A 6,297-nucleotide genomic window follows, 5' to 3' on the forward strand; every position below is an offset into this window, starting at 1 on the left:
TTCCCCATTTGATTGGAGTTTGGCCTCAAGTTCCCTACATTTTCCATTCTAGGGGCAAAATTCATAGCATTGACATCTTCCACATTATCATCATGTTCATAGGGAGGGGGTTGAACTTCACAAGCATACACACAATGGGAGGTATCATGATCATAGGTTTCACAATTTGAGCAAAACATGCATCCTTGAGGCATTTTATTATAAGAAGAGGGGGAAGAAGTGGTCATACCATTGCCTCCCTTGGTTGAAGGGGAGGTATTACCATGAGGGTTGGACCTTTCTTTCATCATTTCGTCCATTTGCTTGGCCATCTTGGAGATTTGGGTAGAAAGGTTGTTGATTGCGTTGGCTTGCTCCAATGCATAGACACCTTTGCTAGAAGTAGCCTCCCTTTCTCCTTCATACCAATCATCATAATGCTTTGCGGCCTCCTCTATGATGCATTCCACTGTATCCTCTCCTTTGTTCATGATTGGACCGCCGGCCGCGGCATCTAGGCTTGTTCTCCCTTGAGGTGTGAGACCTCCATAGAAAGTGTGGATGAGTTGATACTTGGGTATCCCATGATGTGGGCATTGACGTTGAAGCTCTTTGTACCGGTCCCATGCCGCACTTAGAGTCTCACCACTCTTTTGGCGAAAACCTTGAATTAAGGACCGAGCCTCGGCGGTCTTCCTATGGTTATAAAATCTTCTCAAGAAAGCCGTAGTTACTTGGTCCCAAGTTGTGAGAGAGTTAGGGGGCACCTCCTTCTCTAGCCATTCTAGACCTCTCCCTATTAAAGAAAATGGAAACATCTTGAGGCGGATATACTCTTGAGTCACTCCATTGGCTTTGATTGTGTCACAATACTTCTCAAATTCTTTCAAATGCTCATGAGGGCTCTCAAATTTTCCACTCAAGAATTGTTTCCTCTCTATTAAAGCAATCAAATTGGGCTTGATTTCGAAATTGTTGGCTTGAGTGGTAGGGGTTAGGATCCCACTTTGGGCTCTAAAGGCTTCGGGAGCCCCAAGACGACTCAAAGGTGTATTCTCTCCCATTTTAGAACCTTCTTCACTTTCGGACTTAAAGATTGAAAAGGGGTTGATTCCGGGACTTGATGGTGAATTAGGACTATCTAAGTCTTCACTTGAGGGTGAAGATGGTGGAGTATCTTCCAATTCTCTTACTCCTTCTTTCGTTGGGGTGTGAGAATTTCTACTTCTCGCTCTCGCTTCTCTTCGAAGTAAGGACAAAGATCTCTCTAGCTCCGAATCGATGGGAATCAAAGACCTTGAGCGGGTTCGTCCTCTGTTCATACAACAAAGCTAAGGATAACGTAAACACTGACAAGTAACAAATAGTAGCAAAAACTAACAAACAAGAAATGAGATAGTCTCAAATAAAGTAATGAAAAAGCAATGGAAGCCGTCTCCCCGGTAACGGCGCAATTTGACAAGGGAATAAACGTGTCGTCAATTGTCTATCCCTAGATCAAATACAATTTATACAACCTAAACAAACCTAATACGGTTATAAGGCAAGCGTAGGGGTCAAACCACAAGGAGACATGCATAAACACCGCATTCACTACTTAAGACTTAAGCTATCTCGGGACAAGAAGTGTGAATAACTAAGAGATTAAACTAAAGATTAAGAATGATTAAAGATCAATATAACTAAACACCAAGGGAAATGGGTAGATGTAGATGCCATTTGATCATGCAATAACACAAAAGCAAAGCAATGGTAAACTAAACATGCAAGAATATCGAAATAAAGCTCGATCTAACCGCCTTCCGGGGTTAATCGATTTCTTCTAACATAGCCTCTATGTTTCCACACTAGAACCATATATTAGAAGGTGCAATCAATGAACTATCGATAACAATGAACCTTAACTAAGTCAACTTCCGTTTCTTGTTAGCAAAGATTCACCTTTAATCAACCAACAATGTGCACTTGCAAGAAGATTAAAGAATATCAAACATACAAAGACTTTAATCACCATTAACATAACCCCAACATCATAAGCATGAATCAATTAACAACTACACCATCCCCACACCCTTGGCTAGGTGACTACTCACAAATCATATTGAATATAATATCAATCATCAAATCAATAAGCATCAACATGATCAATGAGCAAAGAAGGAAAATTAAAATAAGCAAACAAAACTAAATACAAAAGTAAAGAAAGAGAGTAAGAGATTGCTCATTAATTGAAGATGAAGATTTACAAAGATTCAATCAAACTCCTTCTTCAATATCCAAGTTCATCAATGAAAATCCACACTTTCTCTCTCTACTAATGAAGTTTCTCTATCTAGCTTAGGGCTAAAATGTACATAATACTCTCATTACAAACCTAGGGGTATTTTTAAGCCCCTCGCATTACTCTAAAGAAAGATTAAAATGCACGGAAATACCCACGAGAGCGGCCGCTCCATCGAGGGTGAGCGGACGCTCTAGAGGGTATTAATCAAAACAACCGCCTTACTGGAGCGGGCGCTCTCCCAGACAGGAGCGGGCGCTCCAGGTGTGGAGCGGGCGCTCCTCTCTGGTGGAGCGGACGCTCCATAAGTCTGGAAAACAGGGGATCTGCTGAGAAAATGGAGCGGGCGCTCCTCTCTAGTGAGCGGCCGCTCCTCATGAAAGCTCCGGACTCTTCTCCAAATCCATGCTCCTCTCTTCCGCTATTCCAATGCACTCGAAAAGATTGACTAAGCCTCGAGCAAGATCACACGAGCACTCCATTCAACCTACTCAAACACTCATACACAAACATAAGTATAGAAAAGAGGGAAAGCGACAAAGCAAGGCCAAAAACAAAGGAAAAGGAGGGGAAAACATAAAAAGGAACAAGGCAAAGAAAACTAAAACAAAGTGCATGAAAAAGGCTCAAACAAGTGCCAAACGAGGGGAAAAATCCTTAAAGAAAAGGATAAAAGAGTGGTATAAATACCACTCATCAGGAGGCAACCCGAGTAAAAAAAAAAGAGAAATAAAAAAAATTGAGTGAGAGAGATAATGGAGAAGAGAGTATTTTACTTCTGACTTGGCTAACAATTTGGTTGAATTTATGGTCTTGTGGCTTGTTATAGGCATTTGGAGCAAAAAGAACCAAGAAAAGGAGTAACAACAGCTTGGAGCTGGCGCTCCTATACACTTCACGCCCGCTCCAAGCTCAATAGAAGAATTAGAAGACTTCATACCAGGTAGGAGCGGGCGCTCCAAGTAACCTGCACGCCCGCTCCTGAAAGCTCCATATAAAACAGAAGCTTCAGATACCTGAAGTAGCGGGTGCTCCTCTAGAGCTGCACGTCCGCTCCTTGCTGGAACAGAAAGCAAAGGGCTTCAAAGAAGGCGCTACTCTTGATCTGCACGCCTACTCTATTCTGGGCTCCTAAAACAGCACCCAAGAACCAAAGATGGAGTGGGCGCTCCAACCCTTGAGCCTGCCCGCTCCAAGCCAATACCGTAGCTAAATTTGAAATTAGGAGCGGGCGCTCCAGGTGGTATGCACGCCCGCTCAACATTGATTAGGGCAATCAGGAACTACTTTCACCTTCGGAGTGGGCGCTCCAGAGCATCAACACGCCCGCTCCACATTGACTGGGTTGGCTAGTCAATTTCAAATTCAATGTTTGGAGCGGGCGCTCTTTACCGACTGCACGCCCGCTCTAAATTGTGCAAATGGGAGGCAAGAACTCCAAATTAGTTTCGGACCGCGCGCTCCAACATAGATGCACGCCCACTTCGGGAAGCCAAAATAGAAAACAAGCTCAACTCTTGGAGCGGGCGCTCCAGAACCACAGCACGCATGTTCCGACCGATGCCGTAGCAAAATACATATTTGGAGCGGGCGCTCCAGCAAAAGTGCACGCCCGCTCCGAGCTGGATCTGCGAAATCAGTGTTGTTTTCAAAGGCCAGGAGCGGGCGCTCCTACCTCACTGCACACCCGCTCCTGGTTGTCCGAGTAAAAAAAAAAAAGAGATTCTCTTATCTTTTTTTACCTCTTTTCCCCCATTTCTCACCATTCATTCAACATTTACACTCTCTCTCCTCTTACCCATCTCCTTCTTTCTCTAAAAACCCCCTTATTTTCAAACTTCTCTCTTTAATTCTATCATCAAATCTCAACTTCCTTCACTCAAAGTTTATAAATTCTTAATCTCCATCAAATTCTCTCTCCAAAAATCATTATTTTTCACAAATTTGAGCAAAAATTTGAAGACCCACAATTTTGACATTGAAGAACAAAGAGCAAAAGGTTGAAGCTTGGTAGAGGAGAAGCTAATTTGAGTAATTTTGAAGGAGTTTAGAGTATTTTCATACTCTAATTGGTATAATCTTCTTCTCTTCTTTAAGTTCACTCTTCAAATTTCCTAAATTTCTTTATTTCACGAACATTGTGTGATTAGTTGCATGATTAGGTGAATTAAAACAAAGATATTTGCTCTCAAGAATTGGTTGGTGGAAATTTGTGATTGATTGTTGGAGTAGTGAATTGTGATTAAAAACTTGCATGAGTTTGGTGAATTTGTGCATGAAATTGGTGTGAATTTGATTTGGATTGTGAATTTGTGTGTTGGAAAAATATTTGTTGGTTGTGTTGGAATATATATTTGTAATTGCTTAAACAGGTACTTGGATTTAATCGGGGGTTTGAAGTTAAGGAGGTTGTGTGTGGTGTGTTTTGGTGTTTGTGTTAGGTGTAGTGAGTGAAACCTATTCTCACATTATTCAAAATGGTTCTTCGATTATTTGGAGGTGCGGGAGGAAAGAAGAGAAAGACTTCTGGCATCCAAATAACTGAAAACCGTTCCTCCGAAAACCAAAACCAAAACCAAAACCCAAGCCAAACACAAAATCAAAACAATGCTCCTCCTTCAATTAAAATTCCCGAGAAATTCAAAGGGTATCACAAAGAGCTTTCAAAATGAAAAATCCTTCCAACAAGATTCTATGACCAAGAAGCTTGCCAACTCTTAGGTATAGATGACAAAATTCGGCGAGTGGCCGTGAATTTCAGATGGTTAAATTTCCTCAAAAAGAGGGAGCTAACCTACGAATCGCTCACTCTTGAGTTCCTTTCAACCCTTACCATGCGCCGAATCAATGGTGAGGGAGAGCCTATTGAGTGCGGGATTAAGTTTAAAATTTTCAATCAAGAAAAAACTTTAACCTTAACTCGCCTCAATGAGATTTTTTAGTGGTCCGTGTATAATCAAATTGACGACCCCGATAGTTTCTACCTCTCTAGTTACGAGGAATATAATTGGTGGAACACTATCGTGGGGTACCCCAATTTCACAACCCGGTCTAGCCATGCTAGCCACATTATCCACCCCGTACTCTGTATATTCATGAGAATTATGGGGTATGCTTGCTTCTCGAAGCAAGACCTCGGGAAGCTAACCAAAGAGGAGATAAAATGCCTCTTCATAGCTTCCCGATTTGAGGGGGATCTTGAGGGTAACGTGAACATGGGGTACATGTTTATCAAACGGTGCCTTAAAATAAAGAGGAGTACGGATTTGAGAAGGGAGATAAAATGTGGAGGGATGATCACAATCATTGCCAAGGCTTTGGGATTCGCCAATTGGGTTGACCAATTTACCCCGGTGAACGGGTCCAATGTCCTTGACATTCTCGAACTTGCCTTAATGCACATGCTTGTGGAACTCCGGGGTAATGTGACCACCTACTCTTGGTTGGTCAAGGGTAAGCACCGTTGCATTCTCCCTAATGCAGCAGTAATAAACACCGTGGGGACCACTTGGTAAGTGCCAATTGAGCCACTCCCCAGGAATGTTCCCGACCTTGACCAACCATCTCAACCCCGCCACCATAGCATCTCCACCGTTCCTAGATTTATGGGCGGCCCCTCCTCTTCTTCCTCCTCCTTCAACCTTGAATCGGCCTTTCACCATCTCAATCTAACCAACCAAAGAATTCTTCAAGAAAATGAATACCAAAGCTATGTCTCCCAAATGTTCTATCAAAACCAAGTTGAGAGGGGAGACTTTCTCCTCTATGTCAACTATCCTCACCTCCCCGTCCAAGAGGGGCCAGTTGCGAGTTGGAATAACAACCAACCCACCTACTCTTATTAGCAAGGACCTCGTAGCTCCATTTTGGAGTTACGATCCTTCACTCCCTATAATTATACACAACCTGGGGGTTGTGATTTTAGTGGGGACCCATCTTATTACCACGTCCCCGAGACATGTGGTAATATGACTCCCGAGGATATTGATAACCACCCTTTAAGGGGATACTTCGGTTTTCCACCCGTGTATGATGGG

General features: G+C 42.7%; 1 non-coding gene across 1 annotated transcript; it reads left to right on the forward strand.

Moving 5' to 3' along the window:
* The first annotated feature begins 558 nt into the window (after nt 1-558).
* Nucleotides 559-664, forward strand: LOC145577222 (small nucleolar RNA R71). Its single transcript, XR_014098689.1, has one exon. It is a non-coding gene; the product is annotated as a small nucleolar RNA R71 (small nucleolar RNA).
* Nucleotides 665-6,297: the final 5,633 nt, after the last annotated feature.

The sequence above is a fragment of the Chenopodium album genome, chromosome 13, assembly GCF_948465745.1.
Source record: "Chenopodium album chromosome 13, dcCheAlbu1.1, whole genome shotgun sequence".
NCBI lineage: Eukaryota > Viridiplantae > Streptophyta > Magnoliopsida > Caryophyllales > Amaranthaceae > Chenopodium > Chenopodium album.